This window comes from Halyomorpha halys, unplaced genomic scaffold, assembly GCF_000696795.3.
Source record: "Halyomorpha halys isolate HHAL.00 unplaced genomic scaffold, Hhal_1.1 Scaffold432.1, whole genome shotgun sequence".
Lineage (NCBI taxonomy): Eukaryota > Metazoa > Arthropoda > Insecta > Hemiptera > Pentatomidae > Halyomorpha > Halyomorpha halys.
Window position 1 is genome coordinate 87,489 of NW_027112419.1, and position 25,039 is coordinate 112,527.

General features: G+C 29.9%; 4 non-coding genes across 4 annotated transcripts; 3 read left to right on the plus strand and 1 right to left on the minus strand.

Annotated features, from left to right (window-relative positions):
- Window positions 1-72, plus strand: TRNAQ-UUG (transfer RNA glutamine (anticodon UUG)). Its single transcript has one exon. It is a non-coding gene; the product is annotated as a tRNA-Gln (tRNA).
- Window positions 73-20,856: 20,784 nt separating this feature from the next.
- On the plus strand, window positions 20,857-20,929 carry TRNAF-GAA (transfer RNA phenylalanine (anticodon GAA)). Its single transcript has one exon. It is a non-coding gene; the product is annotated as a tRNA-Phe (tRNA).
- An 876-nt stretch (window positions 20,930-21,805) lies between these two features.
- On the minus strand, window positions 21,806-21,878 carry TRNAF-GAA (transfer RNA phenylalanine (anticodon GAA)). The gene has a single exon. It is a non-coding gene; the product is annotated as a tRNA-Phe (tRNA).
- A 2,717-nt stretch (window positions 21,879-24,595) lies between these two features.
- Window positions 24,596-24,668, plus strand: TRNAF-GAA (transfer RNA phenylalanine (anticodon GAA)). The gene has a single exon. It is a non-coding gene; the product is annotated as a tRNA-Phe (tRNA).
- Window positions 24,669-25,039: the final 371 nt, after the last annotated feature.

A 25,039-nucleotide genomic window follows, 5' to 3' on the forward strand; every position in this document is an offset into this window, starting at 1 on the left:
GGTCCCATGGTGTAATGGTTAGCACTCTGGACTTTGAATCCAGCGATCCGAGTTCAAATCTCGGTGGGACCTAAAAATAATTTTTTTTTCAAATTTTACCCAACATTTATAATTACTTTTTATAATAAGTCTTTTTTTTTTTTACTTGTTAGAATTGTCATTCCATGAATAATTTAATAAAAAATATTTTATCACAAAACCTATTCAGTTGTTATTCGTAATCAATCATCCTTTAGGTATAAAAAGGTTATTCACGAAATACGTAATATATAATATTATTTGAATTTATTGAAATAAAAAATTAATACTGGCAATGATCAGGTGTTTATATAATTATTTATTATTATTAACTGGATAAATATAATCAGATGGCAAGTGGTGATATTGAAAATGCAAAATCATATGGTGGGGAACGAAAGTTTGATTTGATGTTATTTATAGTTATTCTTATTAGTATATATTTGTTCAACAAATATTTTGCCTATATTTTTTTTTGTTTTGGGGATTCTGTTGGCATATAAGAAGATTTAATTCCTCAACAACCGAACACCTTAACAAACAGTATTGTGCACTTACGGCATATGAGTGGTCATTTCTCAGCTTAAACTTTATTTTTAAATTTCATTCATTTTTTTTTATTTTGTGGATCATAAATATTTCACATCTGTGAAAGTTTTTACCATGAATTTATTTTTTTGTCAGCACATAATTCCAGACATCATTATTTATCAGTATGTTTTATTAAATTAAATAATCTCAACGTTTTAATCAGGTACAACTTGCATAGTTTCTACAAAACAAAACTTTTTATTCAAAGTAATAAAACCATATATTTTTATGTTAAGGGTTTGTATGCGATTAATAATGTTTAATATCCTGTTCCAGGACATAACGTGACATCGGCGGTATCCTCTACATCCTCGTGATGAAAGACATCCACCAGACTAATGGTGCCCGGAGGAAGGTTGCTGTAAAATGGCTTCTGGATGGATGACCTGTCAGCCGCCATTAACTGACTCGAAGTAAAAAATAGTAGCACCCTCTTCTAAAGTACACAACATAAATTTATCTATTCCCGTCCCTTGAACAGCTGAATCTGAAAAATGATCTAGAAGGCTGTGTCGTTAGCTCTGACAGCTGGATGGAAATTGTTTTCCAGCAGCTGTTAACCATTACTTAGCTTCATTTACATTGCGAAAGTGTCAAGTGAGAATTAAGTTATTACTGAAACTTTGCCCCCTATATTCATATGTTATACCACAAATAATATTAAGCGATATGTACTTATCGCTTACTGTTGGTCACTTTATTTTTAATGATATATTACAATCTACTATACTCAAAGGCAATAAGTATTCAATCATACCATATTTATAAATTAGATAAAGATAAAAGTAAATAAAAAATAATATAAGATTAGTAAAACTAAAATAGATAACAAAAATAATGATAAAACATAGGCGGATAAATGAATTAGAAAACTGAAAAATGAGAAAAATACTAAAGTAAAAAAATATAAATGAAATAAATCGTCTTACAATACATTCATACTTAATTATTGGTAAAGGAAGAATATTTTACCTGAATATGAAATTTCGTAATCTCTCTTTTATTTTTTTTTTTTTAGTAGAGTAATAATAAAAGTTTGATTGGTTTTATTAACAGTATTTTCTGAAAAATTGATTATTATCAGAGATTTTTGTTTAGTTGCATCTTTTGTTGCCTAGTTCTGAACTCCACAACCTCCAAACCTCGAATGAAATTCATATCATTAAAAATATATATTTTAAATTTTTAAATAACACTAATTTTATTTCGCACAAAATTTTAAGTTTGGGAGTTTTTCCATAATTTTGCAGGTTTGAAGTTTTTTTTTCTGCAAAAAATTGCACATTTTACTCTTTTTGGGCTAAATTTCAATTTTTCTTGAATAAAATCCAATGATTGAACTAACTTTTTTCATATTATACAGACACAAGTAAATGTATGACAATATTTATTCATTTTATTATTTTTTCTGCATTTAATTCATAGTTCATATTGTTCAAAATTTAATAATTTGAGGTAAAGCGCATAAGTAAACACAAGAATATCAAATGATAAGAGATGGTCAGAGCTGAAAAAAAAATAGTTATCAAATGTTTATTTATTTTATTCCGACATTTCGACCTACGTAGGTCTTTATCAGGGCTGTAGGTTGAAGTGTGAACAAAGTCCTCTCAAATGAGACTTTGCCATTTTGTATGATAGGTATCATCTAATTGAGTAAGAATGATAGGTTTCAAAATAAAATACCGCATCAGTAAAAGAAAAGTGAAAAGTCTAACATTAATTGAAATGGAGGTGGTCCAAAATTGCAACAGATTGGATACCAAGGGAACAGGAGAGAAGGAGAGGAAGACCAATTACAAGATGACGAGATGAGGTAGTGCAAAGAGTGGGGATCTTTCAGGGTACTGTGACTAGGAATAGGGAGGGACCTATGGGGTAAAGTAATAGAGAACATATTGTAAATAAAGCATAGAAAATATTTTATTTAATTATTAGAAAATTATTGTTTTATTTCAAATTAATGTAAAATATTTTAATCACGGAAGAGAGGCACGATTCATACCTCCCCTGGGAGGCTTTCGGTTCTGATACGAATGGAAATAAAATTATTATTATCAATTAGTTTCTTCATAGCTCTTCAATTATGTGTACTTTGATTCAAACAAGGTCAGGCAAGTTTTCCATTCAGCAATATTATAAATTATACAAGAACAATTTTATTATTGTAGGATTTGAGTGCTTTATACACATTTTGAATTTTTACTGTTCTATTTTGTACATGTTATGTTTTTTTACAGCAAATTATTCGTTTTTTTACTACAAAAAATCAGGTTTCTAATTATTATATTGAGAAAAGTGGGAAAAAGATATACTAAAAATAAATTATTATAAAATAGTTTTATTTAATTTATTTTAGCTCCATTTAAGTGGCCATACTGTTGCTTACATTCTTGTCGATAACAGGTTCGCTTTCATGGGAAATATCAAAATCTGTTAAAGTCAACAAAAAGTTATATACCTGGTAATGGTAACTTTGCAAATTCATTTCTTATTTACAACCAAAAATAATTAATAGACAAATTAAATTATAAATTTGTTTAAAAAAATATTAAATAAAAAAAATTAAGAAATAAATACCTCGTTTTAAAAAATAAATATTTATTAATTTCTAATCACAGATTTTAATAAAACAATTTTTCGATAATTTATTTTCATAAATTAAACTAAAAATTTGTTGAGTTCCATTGAATCAAATAAAGTGGAAAAGTGTTATCTTAAAACTATATTAAAAATATTTCATGACATCAACAATCAGTTCTATGGCGATGACTTGATCTGCTAAAAATTTATCTGAAGTGAGTTTTGCTATTCAATTTGTTTTGAGACATAAAGGAATGCATTTTTTTATTGGTATTATCTATTTATATTTTTTTTTCATGACTTCATTCACCGGATCGCAATTATCTGCGAACTATTATGAAATTTTTAGTTATCTCAAGTTTTGTTGTTTTTTTTTCTCAACCAAAGAACTGAGTTTGAAAGCAAAAGGTGAAGTCATTTTAAAAAAAAAAATAGATATAATATAAAACTTGCTAAAAATGGAAGATATTTTAATTTAAAAACGAAGATATTTTAATTTTATTCTGTTAAAACCTTTTAACTAGTGCTTCTTAAATTATTCACCAGAAATACATTACACGTCCAACTTCAGATTCATAGATAAAAAAAAATTAATATGAATAAAATAATCTAATCGACAAAAAGTTTAAGAGATGTCATATTAGGTAATTAATATTGACATTTTTCGAATTGTCGAAGATTTTTGCAGTGCTTTCAGAGATATGAAACTGCAAACGATATGACTGATTGTGAAAGGTTATCACGTCAATTATCTGTTCTAAGTCATACCATAAAACAATGATATGTCACATATCAAAATAATATTGCTATTGTCAACAGTAAAAAAATTCCTTAGATGTGGGTAAAAATGTGTCCTTCGCCATTGAGAACATTCCACAAAAGGTTGAGTGGAAAAAAATCAAAGTTGAGGTATCATGCCCCCATCACGAAGAGTTCAGCAGATATAATCAACAAGCAATTGAGATATAGAAAACAAAATTAAGCTAGAAAAAAAATCATCGTGTGTGAAGGATACGTATCAATATCTCATCAAATATAATTGCTGGATGAGTAAACAGGTATTTAATCTAAATTCGTTTCAAGTCCTTATCCCACGTGATCTAATGGATTTTTTAAGCTATTGTAGAACGTGTTGCCTTTGGCAGGTATGGGATAAGAAAAAAGAAAAAGAATAAGAAACAGTGTACACCCATTTAATTATTCCAGATCACGTTTTCAACTCCGGTAAACATCACAACCAAAGGTTGTAACATTGCTAGACGACTAGACTAGTAAAACTATATTTCTGTTATGGCTTTACAAAAAAAGTTAAAGGACTAATTGATAAAGTAGACAGCACTTCAGTGAAGAGTGAAGTCAACAAAGAATCCTAATGATGCTAATCCGTAATACATTTTATGGATACTGTAGCGTTTCAAACTTTTAGTAAACAACAAAGTAAATTGAATAAAAACTCTCTCTGTACAACGGTTATTTTTTCCATATTTTTTAATCCCATTTACCTAATGTCTTGTCAACATTCATTAATGTCGAAACCACTGTCAATTCAACAGTGTAACATCTCAAACTATTGATATATTGAGATATGCATGCAATCTTAGCAATAAGGGTAACATTTTTACAGTAAAACACAGAATCATAGTAAAATATGTCATGATTTTTTTTTTAATAACTATTAAAATTTATATTGAAATTTATAACTGTACATTATAATACATTCAGTAAATTTGATTTCAGTTATAATAGAGTAATACAGGCGTGTAGAGAAACTACCCATTGGCAGCACTCTAATGGCGTTTTTACATTAGCTGGTCCCGTGGTGATCTTCTTTTTGAAGAATTGATTGTGAGGAATGGAAGAGGCAAGGTTAGAAACTAGTTGGTTTGGGCAGTCAGGGTGTTTATAATGGAAGGGATCATATCTGGTTCAGGCTAGATCGGTGCCATATGGAACATTATGGTGTTTATGTATGACTTTATTTGGGACAAAGTAAGGAGCATACGAAGGATTTTGGATTGGATATGAGAGGAATTCTAAGGTCTAGTGGAGCCCTAAAGCACAACTCGAAATGTCCAGATTGTTCTTACTCAGTCATGCAGATCTGTCTTTTGTAATGAATTGGAAGTTTAGACCGTTTGTCATGGAAGTGCTATAATAGTCGAAATTGACGTGCGGTTTCCTATTGTTTCAGTCTTGTGTGAGGATTAGTCGTTTGACCAGATGTAGTGCAAGGTACCGGATCTGTTCACAAAATTTTAAAAGGAAAATGTAGGGCACTTGGTAATAAAATAAAATAAAATTAAAATTTAGTAAGTAGACAAAAAATTAGATAAACAAATATATCTACCATATTTGTTTTACCAACAAATGTAGTGTAATGCAGATAAAAAATATTTCGAGATATTATACTTTTAAACTGTATTGATCTTACCCTTATTACTAAGATTACATGAATATCAAAATAATCTTTTTTGAGATGTTACACTATTGAACTGGGATAGTGAAATGTTCCATCAAATCTAACATGCACCGCTCCCACACTTAAACGAACGTTAAAGTTTTTTCTTCTGTGTCATGTATGTCGCGCTGTACAGTCAGTGTCGAAATGAACTTTCACCACTTGTATGCTTAAAAGAGTCATTCTAGTGCCGTTTAGTTGTTTTGCCTCTAAAATCAATTTTTCACAGTTTCATTACAAAAACCGGATCCAATAATTTTCACTAAATATTTATTATTACTAATTGGCCTTAAATTCATCTAACTGCACGTCAACTTAATTTTAATTTCGATTACAACTTTTTTGGGGGATTAGAGAGTTCGATTTTAAATTTGGATAAAATGAAATTCAATATTGCAATAAATTTATTGGTCGCATTATTTTGATCAAAATATTTTAATATAATTACTAAAATTAATTATTATAATAATTAATAATTACTAAAGTAAAAATATTGTATATCATAGAGTTATTATAAATTCTCATTGCCAAACCCAATCACTTCTTAACACAAGCCACATTCGCATTAGACCTCTTTCTTTCTTCATTCTAATGGGACAAAAAAGCTATGGTTAATATGATATTATCCAACTGTCAGTTTTAAAGGAGCGAATATTATTGCATGTATTTTTGTATTAGTGGATTGTATAAGGGAAGTTGTTTTTAAAAGATGAAACTTTGACGGTGCCTTCTACTCTTTGCAAGTACGTTTCGGCCAATACATCTGTGTATTACAACATAAAGAATACTCTTTAGTAATAATAATATCATAATATAATATTAATATTAATAATTTTTAGAAGTCTTGGGTTTCGTTCGGTTATAGAAGTCACCCGAGTACTGTACCAAGCTTTATTATTTATGGAGGGAAACTTCTATAACAATTTACAAATATCTTTAAATATCTCTTTAAACATATTTTTGTGTTAAAAACGTCCTGTCCCTCAAGACCAATAGATTTATTTCAATAATCGGTTTTTATATTTTACTGTTAATTAAATTGAATGCACCACTTTCACTAAACCATTCTGATACGTAGTTGTATTTGCTTATTTATATTTCGAAAACAGCTCGTTATATTTGGTTCAAGGTTGGAAGAAAGTTGTTAATTGGTGTATGAATAGTCCAGTATACATATTATAAATTTAATCCACCCTTTCGCATTTGCATATGCAAAAATATTTGATTCGCACATATTTCAAACATGACTATTTATTTACATAAAAATATTTTTAAAAAATACTCCCAAATTATGAAATATAGTTGATTATATATCTGCCCAATAGAAATAATGAAAAGGCTATTCTGGTGAATGTACTTCACTAAAGGTTTTAGTTTACAATTTAGATAATTAATACTTCATATATATTCACCTGAACATGAAGTGTTTTTTGAACATATATCATCTCTGAATATTGGAGTAAATTCAAGAAATGTTGGCACTTAACTCAATAACATTTTAAATAGAATCTTGGAAGCCAAATTGCAAGTCATTATTTTAAAAAAAATGATGGAATTTTGTGTTTTTTCTTAAATATAATCTCAGATAGCTGCCACGCGGTTTGAATTATACACACCTGTTTTGTACATATGAGTGGATGATTGAGTGCATTTGATTAACTGAAAATTATGCGGAAAAAGAAAAAGACTAATCAATAAAAACACCAACTTGACAGATATCGTCTTCAGTCTTAAATGTTGTATCCCAAAATCTCCAATCCCATATCACAGCCCTCCAAGATTGGTGTCGTAATTGGAGGATTAAGATAAATTCCAACAAATCCCATCTAATCACCTTTACCCTTCGTTGTAAACCTACTAACTGCCCTACAGTTTCATTTAATGATGTTACTCTTACCCCTCTCGAACAGATCCGCTACTTTGGACTACATTTGGACAAGCGATTAACCTGGAATCCTCACATCAGACTGAAAAAGCAGGAAACTGCACGTCGATTTCGAGTATTACAGCACTAACTAGACAAACGGTCTAAACTTCCAACACATTACAAAAGACATCTACATGACTGTAATAAGGCCAATCTGGACATATGGAGTTGAGCTTTGGGGTTCCACTAAACCTTCGAATTCCTCTCTTATTCAATCCTTACAATCCAAAATCCTCAATGCTCCTTACTTTGTCACAAATAAAATCATACATAAAGACCTTAATGTTCACTATGTAACCGATCTAGCCCGAACCAGATATAACTCCTTCCATTATAAACTCTCTAAACACTCAAACCCCTTCAAAAAGTTTCTAATCTTGCACCCTCTTCCATTCCTGACAATCATCCGAGGCGCCTGAAAAGAAGAGGGTCACGAGACCAGCTAATGTAAAGTGTCATTAGAGTGCTACCAATGGGTAGTTTCTCTACACTCCTGTAACACTCCAATTTAACTTAGATCGGATTTACTAAATGTATTATAATGTACAGTTGTAAATAGCAATAAATAAATATTAAAAAAAAAGTCTTAAATGAGGCCATATACAAAATATAATATTTATAATTATGAGAGATAGTTGACCGTGGATGATAAATGAGGAGAAGATGGTTGGGGGTGCGGTCAATGAAACACAAATAAGTATGACTAACTTATTTGTGTTTCATTGACCGCACCCCCAACCATCTTCTCCTCAAAATATAATATTAATTTATATCAATTTATTTCAATAAAGAAAAAAAATGGATATTAACCTGAAGGAAATAATTCCTGGACAAACATAATTAAATACAATGACAAAGCAGATAAAAATCTGAGTGGGAAGTTATTAACTCCCTAAAATACAAAATACACTTTAAAATAATCCATTAAAAAAGCCCTTACTCAGTAAGTCGAATCGAACGACAATGAACGTTCAGAATGTAAGAATGTCTCCTGGCGTCCGGGAACGGATCACCCGATTTATCTAGTCTGGTCCAATCGTCTAAAGTCACCTAATGACAGATTAATTACAGAGAAAATTCTGAAATCGCATCATTAAAAATTTGAATTGAAGGTAATACTGAGAGAATTCTCCCCTCGACTTTCTTCAGAATTTTCTGAGTAATCCATTTGTTTTAACCTTACGATCTAAACATTCATTTTTGGTTTTACAGTCATTCCGACTGACCGACAATAAAATTTCATGTATTTTTATCTTACCATCCATCTTTATTTGAAAAATACTGTGTTTTCACAGGATAACGGAAACATATTTCTTTATTGTGTACTAATAAGATTTTGAGCTTGTTATGTGATAATAACAGACTATACGTTTGGCCCAGAGCAAGGTAGATCTTCACTTGTCTTGTTGGTCTATATGACCATTTATCATATCCTCCATAAGATATGTTTGTTACAGATGTTTCTACATTCATTTGTGATAGTCAACTGCATAGGTTCACAGCAGGCCTGAAGACAGACCTGGAAGAGTGAGAACTGCTACTTATTATCTCGGCTACTAACGAGTGTATCGCGTGCCGTAGGAACTGATAATAAAGACACAAAACTTCCTTCGCGGGGGACGGTATCTCAGATCTTGAAGGCTGTGAGATTATGCAGGTGCTGGCTGAGACAATTAGCCAAGATGGCTGCTGCTGCTATACTTAATTAAGTGATATTTAGTATAGCGGTTTTATCTTCTTCGTATTAATCGTTTGAATGCTGATGGTATGGAGCATTTGTTTTTATTTTCAGCCTGGAATATTCAACATTGGAGCTAAATTTGTACAAAAACATACTGATTAACATTCTTAGAATTCGTTATCTCAATCCTTAGTTAGATTCATACCATCTTATGAGCGCTCTTTTGTGGAAAACATATGTATTCAAAGAGATTATAAAACAGAATTTACTCTGGATGTTTCTGAGTATACTCCTCTGAAGTATACACATCTCCTATATTAAGTTTGAATCATTTCTAGAAAACATTACGTTCATTCAACGTACTGTTTTATCATTGAAATAGAGTTCTTTTTTCTTAAATGTTTCTATTTCCCAGTCTCTTGAAATGGATTTTTCGGGCGCCATATTTACAAATTAATTTAAAAACGCACAAATAACTGGAAAAACCTAACATAAAAGTTATTACCAATACCATGTAAAATGACAGAAGACTATATTATTTTATTAATAAAGCGTTATTATCTTTGCAACAATAGTTTTAGTAAAAAATATAATTCATCTGAGATTGTCATTTTTCTTGTTACAAAATATTTCAATATTCACATGAATTATAATTTTTTTATATCTGCATTTCAGAAGCCCACTTTCCTGTCATATCTTTTATTCTGGTTTTATTCTCTAAATTCTCACCCCAAATTTAATTTAATTATCTTTAATATTTACTATCCGTCCTTTTTCTTTTATATTTATGTATCTTATTTTTTTAATTTATATCCATGTGTTACTAGTTTAAGTATACTTACATTAATTACTTTATTATTAAATTTTCTATTATATTATTTACATACTTCTGTATCCCCACTCATTTGGTATATTGTCTTTCTTAATCACTTATATTTATTGTATCCCATTAGTTTAACTTTAGTTCTTCTTTGTTTTCTAACCATGTAAATTTTTTAAAAATAATATATCTTCTCCCTCTCTATTATGTATATTATCATGATATTATCACTTATTGTTTAACTTAAATATTTTCTACATTGTTTACTTTAAAATTATTTTCAAATGTGACTCACTTAACTGTCATCCCCACTCTTCTTAATACTAACAGTTCACTCTGACTTGGACTTCCTTCAAAACACAGGTATGAATTCTGTCTTGTTCATTTTCTTTCTTCTTCTTTTTTTTTTCTTGAATTTATTCTTATCCCTTTTCATTTCTTTATTTGTACTTTCATAATATTTATAAATATGTAATATTTCTTGGGACGAAACGTTGGCTCAAATAATAATAGTACAAAATATTACTATTTGAGTTTAATTTGAACCCACCCGGACCAAATTCCATTTATTGATACACAGGGTCAATGAGCAATCTTCCCATAATTTTTTTTATGTATAAGCATTTATAATAAAATAAATCAGCACATAATAAAAACAAACCAATAACTAGACGAAAAAGTACATGAAACCTACATAAAAAATTAAACATTTAAAAGTTTTTGTGTATCTTTTGATCATAACTAAATGAACAATAGTTAATAAATCACACCTGATCCGGTGAAAAGGAATATGGGAACCAGAGATCCCAATTCTGGCTAAGGAAAATTCCCTACTAATCACCATGGAGTAGTATCAGAAGAAAACGCGAAATGATGAATGACTAAAATCCTTGGGGACAGCCTTTTATAAAGTTCCAACAAATTATTAAATGTTTGCTTTCATTTAGAATACAACAATAGTGACAATAATTTTGTTAGAGTTTTAGGTCTCGAAGTTTAATTACTTCTACGTAAATAATGAAAGTAAAGCTTTTATCCTGAACTAGATTTCGTACTCAAAGGGAATTCTGCGTCATTTTCCTATAGTTAAAAACTAATAACTGCACCCTGTTTTAATTTAATATCGATAACATTTGAAACCGAAATTAGCACAGTACGAGTATAACTTCTAATGATACAATTCCTCCAATATTTTTCCCTAAAAACAACATTATCGTTATTGTTTCTTATTTTGTGAAATATTGTCAAAAGTATTTGTTCCACGAAGAAAAAAAAAAAAATGCAGAAAAGAAAATCGCAGATAACAAAAAATATTGGAGGACAATTTTTTAAAGATGTAATTATTGAGTTTTAACTACAAAGATAAATATAAAATAATAATTGTGTTTATAGAACACAAAGAAACGATTATACTCAAGACATAAAACTTCCCAAACGCTAACTATTTACATTTTAATTTGTAATAAAATATAAATGAAATATCATCGTATTCTATATTTCATATTTATTCATTCTACTAGTATTCAATAAAATATTAAGGACTATTTATTTTTTTCTTCCAATTTTTCCTCTCAAATACACTTTTCAGTTTTTTTTGTAATCTTTCATTATCAGTAGAACAATTAACCCTGAACATTCTCTTATGGGCTGAAATGAAAGCTGATTCAATTTATTTTGATTTCGTTGTAAATGATTGTACTAGTAGAACTGTAATTTAGCTTAAAATCTAGAACTTTGTTCTAGTTTTTAAAAAAGCAAACTATACAAGTTACAAATTTGTTCTTTAGTCAATGTTATAGACTCTAAATATAGTTATAAGAATATGAATTCCCCCACCAAAAAAAAAAAAAAGATTTCTAATAACCTGTGCAATGTCCATCATTATACATCTCTTGCAATATTATAAACAAACTTAGCAAATGCTTTCAGATGAATGACAAATTCACTTTTTAATTTAAAATTTATTCATGGTGGGTTAGAAATAGTTATAAACGGTTTAAAATAAACGATTCCAGCCTCTATACAAAATCTTGTTTCAATATTACTTCTCTCTGTTTAAGGCATCCTTACTTAAGTTACTTTTTATTCATCATCATCAAAACCAATACTTTAACAATCCATATAAGGGATATGGAAATACTGTTTCTAAATCAAAGGATGTGCTAAGAAATTCTGTGGTCAGAATTGCGTTCAACCGCCAAGTTTTCCCTTTATTTATAATTAGGGGTTTTTCCTTTATTTATAATTCCTAATTATAATTAGGAGTACCCACTTTTTACAGGCTCTATATGCTCCAAGATTGGGCGTCAGGGTTGATCCATGGATGAGTGTGATTTCGTTCACACCGACAATTCTAAATGTGTTTCTCATTTTTTCCATATAGGCTGTTATAGTTTCCAAATAAAAATATAAAGTATGGACATTTTTATTGCCTTTGTACCTGTTTGTTTTATCAATTTAAATACTTTTTCAAATATTGCCATTTCATCAATATATGTTGTAGCTTATTACTTCACCAGTATCTACACTATTCTTTTCTTCGTGATATGTATAGAAACATGAAAAGAAGTTCATATTATTTTATTATTATAGTTATTTATATGAAGAAAGGACGCGTCACGGGACTATATTTCATTCGTGGTGATTTTGCGGTGATAATTAAAAAATTAAAATCTGTACCACTACAACCCATGGAGGGGTTCAGTACTTTGTAAAGAAGTACTGTTACTAGACTAACGGTTTTGCAAGGAGGTGATTTGGTCACGCTCGACCGCCAGATTTTTACCAAATTTAAGAGGCTGGGTGGAGGAGGGCTCTTGAATCCACAGGAGTTGACTCACTCAATGGTGATAATAACAATCTATAAATAATATATATACAAAATAAATAAAAAGTTTCATAACTAAGTCAATAAAAAATAAGTAATTTGTCTATCTACTCAGATTTTAAAATACCAACTTTTGACAAAAGAAATACGTTATATACAATAATTAGCTCAAACTTAGAGTTTGCAGTGACTTAAATGTGAAAAGGAATATGTCACGGTGACTTACAGTAGTTACGTTACTAGAGCCACTGTTACAAATACTTACAACCCACACTATCCGGGTCACATTCTGCATGGCGGATGCATTTGTCACTGTCATCAGCTCTACACAAGGATAATTTATGGCTGCTTTTAGACATATCACTGTAGTCTGTTCATGCCTGTTCGAGGCTCATTTATCTCTCACAAAAGGCAAATATAAAATATAAATTAAACAGAGATTGATGGCAGGCATATGACAATGCCAAATCGTTGGCGACACTGGAACCACATTAACATACATACATCAGGGCTTCATTTCAGCTCCTGAAGTATATGTTATGTGTGTACTTCTCTGAACAGACTGAGTAATGCTGACAATGTATACAGCACTGGTATGGAAACATCAGCCTATTCCAAACCTCAACTGAATTAATTGAATTACTATGCCCGACTGTTTACTGTTATCAACAAAACTACCCCAAATAAGGTTATAAATTCTTATATATTTTTTGTATGTAGCACCTGGAAACTAGTTTATGAAGCTGCATTAATAAAGAACACGTGACCTCCACCAGTTAAGGTAAGACTTGTTCACATTGTAAGAGGCAATATGTTGGAGAGTATCATGATGTACGTGGGTGCATCTACTCTTATCGTGAGCTACAAACTACATATGGTTGCACTGTATTTTTATGTATACTTCATTATTTTTAGTTATTGTCAATGTTATAATATACTTGAAAAACCGTGTGTGATTGCATACTGATAAATCTCTAATCATGTTTCATACTGGTAGAAAATATGATAGTAAATTCTTTAAGTGGGAATTGTGATTGAATGTATCATCAGAATCATGTTGGATAAAAGCAGCTCATAAAAATCTGTTGAAATAACCTACCATGAATATCAATTTAAGATACTCCTGTAAAACCCAAGAGGAAGATGAAGAAAATTTTACGATGACTATCTGATCGCTTTGATAAAATGTATGTTATTTCGATGGTAATTTTTTAACAAGAAGAAAACATGATTTTTAATTTTTAATAAAATTAAGCATGCCAGAAAGAAAACACGATTTTTTAAAAATAAAATTAAGCATGCTAGAAAAACATTATTTCTTGTAAAATTAAATTCAGTACAACAATATTTAAATCTACATGACAATCGTGAACCCCCAGTGCCCCAAATGTGTTTTTGCACTCCAAATAGAGACAAAATAGATTACCAGAAGTTTGATTCATAACATGAAATAAGGATCAGGCAAATACTGTTAGTAATACTGATATGATAAATAAGTACAATAAGCGCTACCTAGTGGTACTGGAAATAAACTAAAGTTCCAACCAAAAGTTATCGCTGGTTGGATTAAGAGTCTTATTTTGAAAGTATGACAAATCAATTTAATAACATTAATCTGATTACATGAAAATTTATAATAAGTAGGCCTATATTGTACAGTAAAATCGTCATCAAAAAGAGAGATTGTATTGTATCGAATGAGGGTGTTCTGATTTTTTAGTTATGTGATGGTTAGAAAATTATAAAGCCATGTTTTCGGCCTCAACAAACTTCAGGATCATTTCCATAGTTTCAATAAATACATCTAGATTTTCGTATTTTTTTTTTTTCAGTTTTAGTCAATTTAGACTCCTACAGACTAATTTTACAACAAGTGAGCATTTATTATTTTATAATAAACTAAAATACCAACAAAATGAGACAAAGTTTGTTTCTATTTATCTATCTATATCTGAGTTACAAAGATTCTGAAAAGTTTACCAAATAAGCAAATTTTAGTGGTTTTTCTTACAATTATTGACAATGTTGAAACAATTTTTCTGTAAAAGTAACTATAAATATATTTAATGAATTCTAAATATGCAAAAAAAACTTATTTTTTTATCTTTTGACACAATAATTTTCGAGAGAAGACTTATATCATATCAATCTATCTAGGTATGCAATATCTATCAACGTATGCATGCATCAAATTTAAGTTTCAAACCTCAAAGTTAACTCAAAGTTTAAAAACCTCGTTGTTAATGCATGAAATAAATCATAAAAACATAATTCGGAATGGTTTCTAGTAATATATAATTAATATTTGTAATGCAAATTTTTTGGACTTTTTTCAGTTCTCACAATTGACAGATTTTACGGTATAGGTATCTTTTTACGCTTCTATAAAATGTTACGACACATTACATGCTATATTCATTATAAAATTTGGAAAGATTTTTGGTATTATTTAATTGATATAATGTAATGCTGTTGTATTTATTGTAATCATAATTATATTTAATATATAAAAATCACTCAGACAAAATATTAAACATTTTAAGGGCACAACGTTACTACCCATTTATGCGAGAGTGACCCATTTATTACCAATGGGGTGTTTAACATTTCAAAGTTATAGAATTTAATACTTGAATAACTCGGCATGTATTCCCAGCCATATCGCAAATAATATTGATTCTGAATAATAAAGAGAGTAGTAATTAAATATATATTTGGGAATATGTTAAGGAAAGGTTTCGTTTGTCTGTTTTCACATTGGGAGGCAAAGATTCTAATTGGGTATAAATGCTTTTGTCATGGTTTTGGACTGTGGTTATTATAGAGGTATTATCAAAATCTAAAGAATGGTTAAAGGATAAGAAGTATTCAGAAAGTTTTGAAGTTGATGAATTACGGGAGAAAATGGAATACTTTGTTGGGTGATGCAGAAGGTTTTTTGATTCACTAATGTAAGTAGAATTACAATTGGGAGTGAAACCAAATTACCCATGGTCAGTCCTGAAGTTTTGGTTAGAGAACTGACCATGAAAGGTTAAGTAACTGAATTTACAATAAAGTTAAAGAGATTCTAAGTAAGAGGAACGGTTAAGGGAAATGTTGAACGCAACGGATGACCTGTTGGCTTGAACTATAAGAAGATCCTATGGGAATATTAGTGAAAAAAATTTCTACGTTAAAAAAAGAGGATGAAGTATAGTAAAAGGTAATAATAGATCGCGGAAATGATTGGAATTTTAAACATCATATAGATTATTGAGACGGAGGACTTGCTAAGAGGTAAGGATTTCCTAAGGTTAACTGAGGAAGTATTGATATTGGATGGGAAAGGACGGGGGTATTATGTTTGTAAATTTTAGAAAGCACATAGAAGACGGAAAGTAATAGAATTGACATATCTGCATCTCTCCTCAGCTTAAAAATCCTAGTTATTACATAATATTTACTTTGATCCATATTATAGAAATAAATATGGGCTACATCAATTTTAAGAACCTCTGCTTGACTGTCCTACCATTTTTACTGTTAGTTACAGAAAAAACAACAGCTTATCTCCAAATTTAATAATATCTATCAACTCTCTATCTCTAGTTCATTAAATTTATCCCTAAGATGACGAACAGTGGTAAACATTGGTGTCGAGTTATCGATGGCCAAATTAAATGATGTGTGACGACATAAAATAATTAAGTACCAACCCTTAAATTAAAATACTGGTATTTGGATAAAATAATAAATTAAACTGTTTCTTGTTTGCTTTTTAAAAACAAAAGGATAAACAAAAAACGGATAAAAATACTTTTTGCATATTTCGAAGTCTATTATTTAAAATTTTATGTAATGTAAAAGTAAATGTTAACCTATAGGAGAATACATAAGAGGGATGAGGCAGTAGGGCACATTAATCAAGCCTTTCCCGATTGGAGGGACCAGTGGAAATTGATTAGGAAAAATAGGAGGAGAACAAGACCATAAATCAGTCATTTATGGGCGCGCTATTGCCATCCCCTGATAAATGACTCCCAGTCCTTATATTTATCGTCCCACTTATCCTGTTCCCTTATTATTGATGGCGTCCAGGGTGTTCCTTTCCTGTCCAGGAGGGTCTGTACTGGATATGGGTTTGTTGTGGTACTGCCTCCGCTGTACTGGCTCTAGGAACATTACGTTACTGTCGTAACAGACAGTAAGCAAGATTGATGGACTGTTTTATTACAAAAGTCCTTGGTGTTCTAACCATGTTAAGTTACGCGATTAAGATTGCTCTTTTGTGATATAGGATATTCGATTCCTTGCTATTCAATTTGGATATATATTAAAAGAAACACTTAATTAATAAAACAGTGCAGCCCAACTAGATTAAGTTGCTATACATACACCATAACAAATCTTGTTGGGAAATTGCGTATTAATCTTATATTACATAGGTATAAAGATTAAATAATAAAATACATAATTTTTTAGTTCTTTAATATTTTTCTTTTTTTTATATTTTCATTATTTCTTTCTATCCATTTACATTCTTTCCTCATTTTTTAGATAAAATTATTCATTTTTTTCTGATAATATAACAAATTCTAACATAAACATATATAAATGTTCAATATGGTTATGTACAATTCCATTTATTTAAAATCTAAGAATTTGACTAGAGATTATATTATTTTTATTATTATTTATTTATTTTTTTCATACACATAGTTTGATTATGTTCATTTTGTTTATCCTTCTGTTTGAATATATTTTAAGAGAGATTTATTTATTTTTATGTGCTTTTTTTTTTATTTATTCATTTGTTTTTATTCTTATTTTATTTTATTTGAGTGATGAATGCGATCATCCATCACTATTACCTATTGCCCACAAATGTGTGGCAGATCATAATATTTATCAATAAATAAAAAGCAAAATTAAAAAAAAAAGAATCTGAAAAGATACTCAATATACACGCATAAAAAACTTTTATAAAAGTAATAAATAATGATTATTATAAACATTTAAAAATAAGGGAAAACAAATATAAAAGTAACAAATGAAAACAATTAATATATACATTAAAATGGTAATAAATATAAAATTTTAAAAAGTAATACTTTTAAAAATATGTACACAATCTGTGCATTATATACATTTTTTCTGCTGATATCGTCATTCTTATCCCAAGGAGACGGGATTGTATTCTATGTCATTTTTACTGCGTCACATTAAATACATAAACTTTCAGAATATAGTTTGTACGTTAGTTATGTCCTGAGTTATGTAAACTCGATTCAAATAAAAATAATGTAAAGGCATCACAAAAAATATTGTTTCATAAACTTTAATATAACGCATAAACCAATTAGCATTGATTCAACTTTCCAACGTAACAAATTGTCATTTTTCACTAATTATAAAAATAACAAGGAACGCTTTCCATTCACGGCTTTATTATGGACATCAAGCCTTGAATAACAAAAAATAGCTAAAAAATTTAACGATTTCTAAACTAACTAATTAAAAAAATATTCTGAATCTCTGCGATATTCTTTAGAACTAAGACATAATAGTCTAATTACTATTGACTATTTTTGCAATTAATTTCAAGAAAGTCATCCGAGACTTATTAGAAGAATTAATTTAACTTTAAAGGAGCGAATCGAACCCATGCTAATTATCTATTTAATTTCATACATTTATATGCTTCCACTAAATAAATAAATTTAGTGTATGAATGTATAACTTTTCCACTAAATGTTTACATTCATATACTTTGTTCCACTTTTCGACACCAAGCAGTTTAGTGAATCGGCAACCACACAGTCTGGCCGGTGCAAAGTTGGCCTTGCACCTCGTTTGTGCAGTAAACGGCCTATGTAAGACAAAAAGATTTTTTCGAGTAGGAAAAAACTCTATAGTTCTGTATAATAATATAGCTGACAGATTTCTAATAACAGGAATATAATTCTCGTTTACAGTAGAACAGTCAAACGAGAAAACAAAATCTCTTCATTAGAGTCGCAACAAAATTGCCTGCTTATTAGAGAAACGATAAACATATGTGAATAAAATGCTAGTTAAAAAGTGGTATCAGATGATAAAACGTGTTTCTCTAACCGCCCAAAGTTGTTAGTCAAACAAAAAACAAAAAGAATAATTATGCCCCTTAATGAGCTGTTTTAATCCTAAAAAATTAGGCCTTAGTTAATTTTTTAAATTATCTCCGTTCATAACTCAACGGTAACACACAAGCAGGGAGATTAATCTGACTCAACTGGTGGCAAATGGCCTATTAGTCAGGATGACGTAATCTACCAGAGGGTTGTGTTATTAAGATAGCAGTGTTCTTTGTTGCTTAGTAATCAGAATTAGCTGATGTTGAGGAAGTAAGTTCTTAGGTTTTATAAGTTAATATTTTGAAAAAAAAAAAAAAGTCATGTGGTGTCCCACTCTACATGAATTAATTCGGAAGGCATTATTTGGGCCGAAGTATTATTTGTTTAAATAAACTTTGTTGTTAATTATTTATTAACTTACGAAATTAGTATAAACCTACTGTAAATTATCATGTCGCAACATGATATTCCGATATTATATATACGGAACCAGAATAAATCTTTCCATTATAAACTCACTAACCATCCTAACCCACTAGTTTCTAACTTTGCTTCCTTATCCATTCCTGACAATCCTCCAAAGCACCTGAAGAGAAGATGGCCAAGAGACCTGCTAATGTTAAACGTCATTAGAGTGCTGGTACTGGTACTGGTATATGGTGGGAGGAACAATTCCGGCAAGTGGGACCACTAGGCAGTGGTCCTTTTTGCCAACCCTTGACAGCTACCTAGTTTGCCACCACGTGGTAACCCAAATGTCAAGATTCATTCTTCGGGACCGCCGAAAATGAATGTTTAACTGCCCCAGGTGGAAATCGAACCCACACCCACACTGCCCCAACTCGCACGGCCGTCACGTCCCTCATTAGAGTGCTTCTAATGGGTACTTTCTTTACACGCCTGTATCACTCCATTTACTAAATGTACAGTTGTAAATAGCAATAAATAAAATAAAAAACGTATGATGCATATATATTATAATAATGATTCCGATATCTAAATTAATGAAACAACAGGTTAGTTATTATTGTTAATATGAATTTTTATTACCATCTTTATTTAAAAGCATTACAAAAGCCAGGTGACCACCTAATGCACTAAAACAAAAGTTTTGTTATCATCCTGATCTACATAGACAAGCAACGTAGTAGTCGTCATAAATAAAAATTGATTGAGTCATGAAATAATAATAAACTATTTTATTTTTTTAATATGAATTTATTGTTTTATTGAAGAATAATGATAATACAACCTGTCACGATTAAGAGCGTAGTATTAGCGTTCAAAGTATTCATTATTATCATATATTAAAAATAAAAGAACAAAACTAAAATTATAATTATGATATGTATGAATAAGAATATACTATATATGATAAAAAAAACTGATTACATAATAACAAAAAATTTTTAGATATTTAAAAAAAAAAAATTAAGTGAAAATAAAATAAATAAACATTCGCACATTTTTACATTCAGCCCTGGAAACTCTTAATAAGTTTTGGAGCTTTCGTGTGAGACTGAAGCTGGGCTCCAAGAGATCCCAGCACTTTTCTCTCAAACGCGTCATTGGTATTGAAGCCAGTGCAGTTTGCATGAGAGCGCTTAAGCTGAGTAATGAATGATTAAGGTTTTGAACTTACATTTTCGATTTCATCAAAACTCGGAATAAATCCTTCACAAAATAATCAATAAAGGATACGTTTATATCAATAAGCAGATTTTTTTTTTTAAATCATTAATTATTTTCAATGTTTAATCAAAGAAGAAGGTTATAAAAATAGTAATCATTCCAATGGATTTTATTAACAAGGTAATACTTCCGGTCACCCCACCATTTTACGCAATGCAACATCAGCCGAAATAGCTCAGTTGGGAGAGCGTTAGACTGAAGATCTAAAGGTCCCTGGTTCGATCCCGGGTTTCGGCAATCTTTTTTTTTTTTTTTTAAATTGTGGTCCTTCTTGATTTATTGTTCTCATGAGCTTCTTATACCATGAAGAAACAAAATTTCTTTATAATCCTGATCGACAGAGCCCTGCAATGGACCAGACGTGCTTTTCCCATGGTTTTCAGGAGGTTACTATCACATCATCACTCTTTGTTTTGTGGAAATGAAATATAATTTTTCAAACACAAGAAGTGATCAAACCTATACATATTTTTGAAGATGCAAATTAAATCAAATAATAATAAATAAAAGCTGCGATAAGGTGGAATGTCCACATCTAGCTCTAACCAGATAATTAAATCTGGCCAAAAAGTGATCCAATTGCATCGATTTCTTTGAGATGTACCATCAAAGAACAGGTTGTTAGTACCTCATTTATTTCTGAAATATACGATATATGTTTATCCGCTAAAACCCTTGATGGTTTCAGTACTTTGTAAAAAAGGTTAGAATAACGATTTTGCAAGGAGGTGAATGTTTAAGGATCATGCTCAACCACTTGATTTTTCCCCAACTGCGAATACTCACTTTATGAAGCTAGGTGGATCTGAGGAGAGCTCCAGAACCCTCAGGATTGACTCACGGCTACGGTGTAATTATTTGCCAAAGCCGGATTCGAACAGGTCCTTGGAGTTAGTAGCATAGTGCTGTGCCACCGCGCTCTCATGTCCCAATTCCATATATAAATATATATATATTTTTCACATAGTTAATTATAAAAATATAACAAAAGTTTGCTTTATTAGTAGGCACTAGCGACTAAAATATTGGGGATAGTTTACTTCTCCAGAGCTTAAGAAGGTCACGATGACAGACGTTAAAAAAAAATCAATTGAAAACTTTTTAAAAACAAATTGCCGAAACCCGGGATCGAACCAGGGACCTTTAGATCTTCAGTCTAACGCTCTCCCAACTGAGCTATTTCGGCTCATGATACTTGGGGTGAAGTGGTGGGGTGACCGGAAATATAATCTTATTAAAAAAATACCTTGTTTCATAAAACTGAAACAATCCGTTAATTACAAATTTAAAAAATACTCTAATTGATTTAAAAGTATTCTTTACAAATTATTTTCCTTAAAATAAAAACAACTTTAATTGATGAGATACCAGAGATAACAGTTCCACTATTATTATTATAATTTTAGATCTGAGACTACTGTAGTTTATTATCCTGAACCAATATACTCAATACGGGCCCAAGGAGCCGGGTTCGAATCCAGCTGTGGGATATATTATTTATTCTCTTTGTACAGCCGAGTCATTCAAGTTAAGTGGAGTCATTTTCAAATTTACTCCACGCGGGTTACAATACATTAGACTACATACGTAAAAAGTAATTCAAAAGTCCACATGATTTTAACAAATTATACAAAAATTCTATCTTTTGAGTTTAAAAAGTCTTGTTCTAAATATTATATACGACATACATTATACGGACACGTAATTTAGAAGACAGTAAGAAATTTAGAAATTCAGGTACACAAGTATAAAAGAAACATTTTTTAATACCTTTTTTTGATTAAAAGACACTAAATCACTTCAATTACAGACTTGTCAATTTCCATACGTCCTTCATTAAAATTAAATAAACGAATATCACCATGTAGAGATTAAATCATTAAAACATTAGGTAAACTCTTACAAAGATATAAATTGAACTTGTCAATGTTTAATAAAATAAATAAATATAAATATTTGAAATAGTTTTGATCAATCACTGACCTGTCAAACGACAAGGATCTGTCTTCGATCATTAATACTTTTCACTATGCCTGTTTGTTGTCCATTTCGAAAATGACAAATCATGATAAACCCTCATTTGCGATTTTATTTAACGTAAAATACAGATTCTGTTTAGTGTTAAATAAAGATAAAACGCGTTTGAAAAAGCTCTTGATGGATGACCCGGGGTCCTGAGCAGTCGGATTAGCTTATCTCTTCGAGGGTCTTCCGTCTTGTGAAGACTGATGGCCCGGTCTCAGGAATAAACAGAGCCAGGGGAAAAAGAACTTGACAAAAAAGAAAAAGAAAGAAAAGAACTCAAACAGAAATCATATCACGCAATCCACCAACCTGGTTAAATTGTGACCGATGTTGTGCCAGTTAGGAGATCCATCAATGATAAAATTCTGTTCTTTAGCAGATGGGTTGGATGATCGTTATGAACTGCTACATGTGTATATTCATATTTTATTTATATATTGCGACAAGTAAGGAAAAAAATTACACTATGATTATATTTTTGAGATCCTAGTTCATTACCGTTTACGTTTGTCATAGTTAAAATCAATAACTATTGCTATTAAAAACAAATAAGAGAAATTTGTGAAGTTCTCCTTTTTTACAGAGCACCGGTGTTCGACGATGTACGGTATACTCGTATATATGTAGTTAGTTCATCCGATAAAATGGTACGCTTTCTTTACTTTCCAAGGTATTCCATTGTTTAAAGTAAATATTCATTTTAAATAAATTAAGTCATTTTAAGGATTGTTCTTTATGAAGTGAAACTTATTTAGGTGCGCTAGATCAAATTCGCCTGTATCAGACGGAAAAGAGTAACGCTCCACCTTCTCCAAAAGTCTTTCCTCATAATAAATACCTAGGTATTTATTAATCAATATAACTTACTTGGTGCGTATAAAAAATATTTATTACTTCATCATGTTAAATACACATCAAGTATCTACTTTTTTTATTTTTAGTTGTTACTTAATAATTTCCGTTGCTTGACAACCGATATAGTGCGAAAGACCTGTATAGAAAGAGAGCGAGCTTCCTCACTTTCAATAAATAATTTATCTCTTTAAGTATTTAGAAATATTTTCAGGTAGTATTAAGTATTAAGAATTTTCAGATGTCTACGATGAAAACTGTATTTTCACGTTATTTAGAAACTTTACAGTTATTACAGTATTATTTATATCATATTTCACCCATCATTAATCCATAATTTCTTTATTTGAGCATGAATTAATGGAAATCGATGATTAAAAGTGAAATTTCTTTTAATTACGAGGATTTTCTTCAATCTTTGATTGCTTTCCTCAAAACTAGGATATTTGATTGCTATCCCTAAAACTAGGATATTTGGATTTTGAACTAATAGACTCAACTATTAGTAGGTGAGCTATATTATGCCTTACATATTACTAGAAATTATAACAAAATATTTCTTATCTGCCTGGTATTAGAGTTAAATCTAACGTCTAAGTAGTAGACTCCAAAGTAAAATTTTCAAAAAAGTTTTGTTTGTTGGTTTATTTGAGAAGTGATATATATAGTATTTGAATTTAGTGTACGATCCTTCAACTCCAAAAATTAACAAACATTAGGACTGAGAGTAATGAATTATTGGTTTTCTTAATGACAATATTTGATTAAAACTTTTTATTTTTATAAAGTTAATAGCAAATAATTCATTAGTATTGCCGGTCATCAAATAAAATTGTAATATCTTATTCGTCTTTATGAATGACTTTATTTATCAATCTATAGGTTTTTCATGAAAAAAAAAAAAAAAGATATTTAATCAATGAATTAGAGATGCAGAGCAAATAATGGTACTTTTAAGAGTTTAATTGCATTTTTTTTAATCAGATAATTATTCGGTCACACCATAATCTGAAGATCCTTTCAACAGCCGAAATAGCTCAGTTGGGAGAGCGTTAGACTGAAGATCTAAAGGTCCCTGGTTCGATCCCGGGTTTCGGCAATTACTTTTTTTTTTATTTTATTGGTAAATTTGTTTAGTGAAAACGGCCGTGATGATCATTCAATATCTAAAATAATGAGAAAAAAAAATCGTATCTAGTTTTATTTACAAAATACAGCAATACTCAAAAGCAAGAGGCAATAAGAATTTAACTATCAATTCATACAATATACATGATTCAAGAGAAATACATATACATAAAGAAATATATAATAAAGAATAATAAAGATTGTATATAAAGAATATAAATAAATAAAATATTATAATTATGTAAACCATTGAATGTATATCACTTGCAAGTAAATGAATAGTGAGTGAATGTAAATAATAATAAAATAAGTTAACAATAGTAATATAACACAGCAATAATT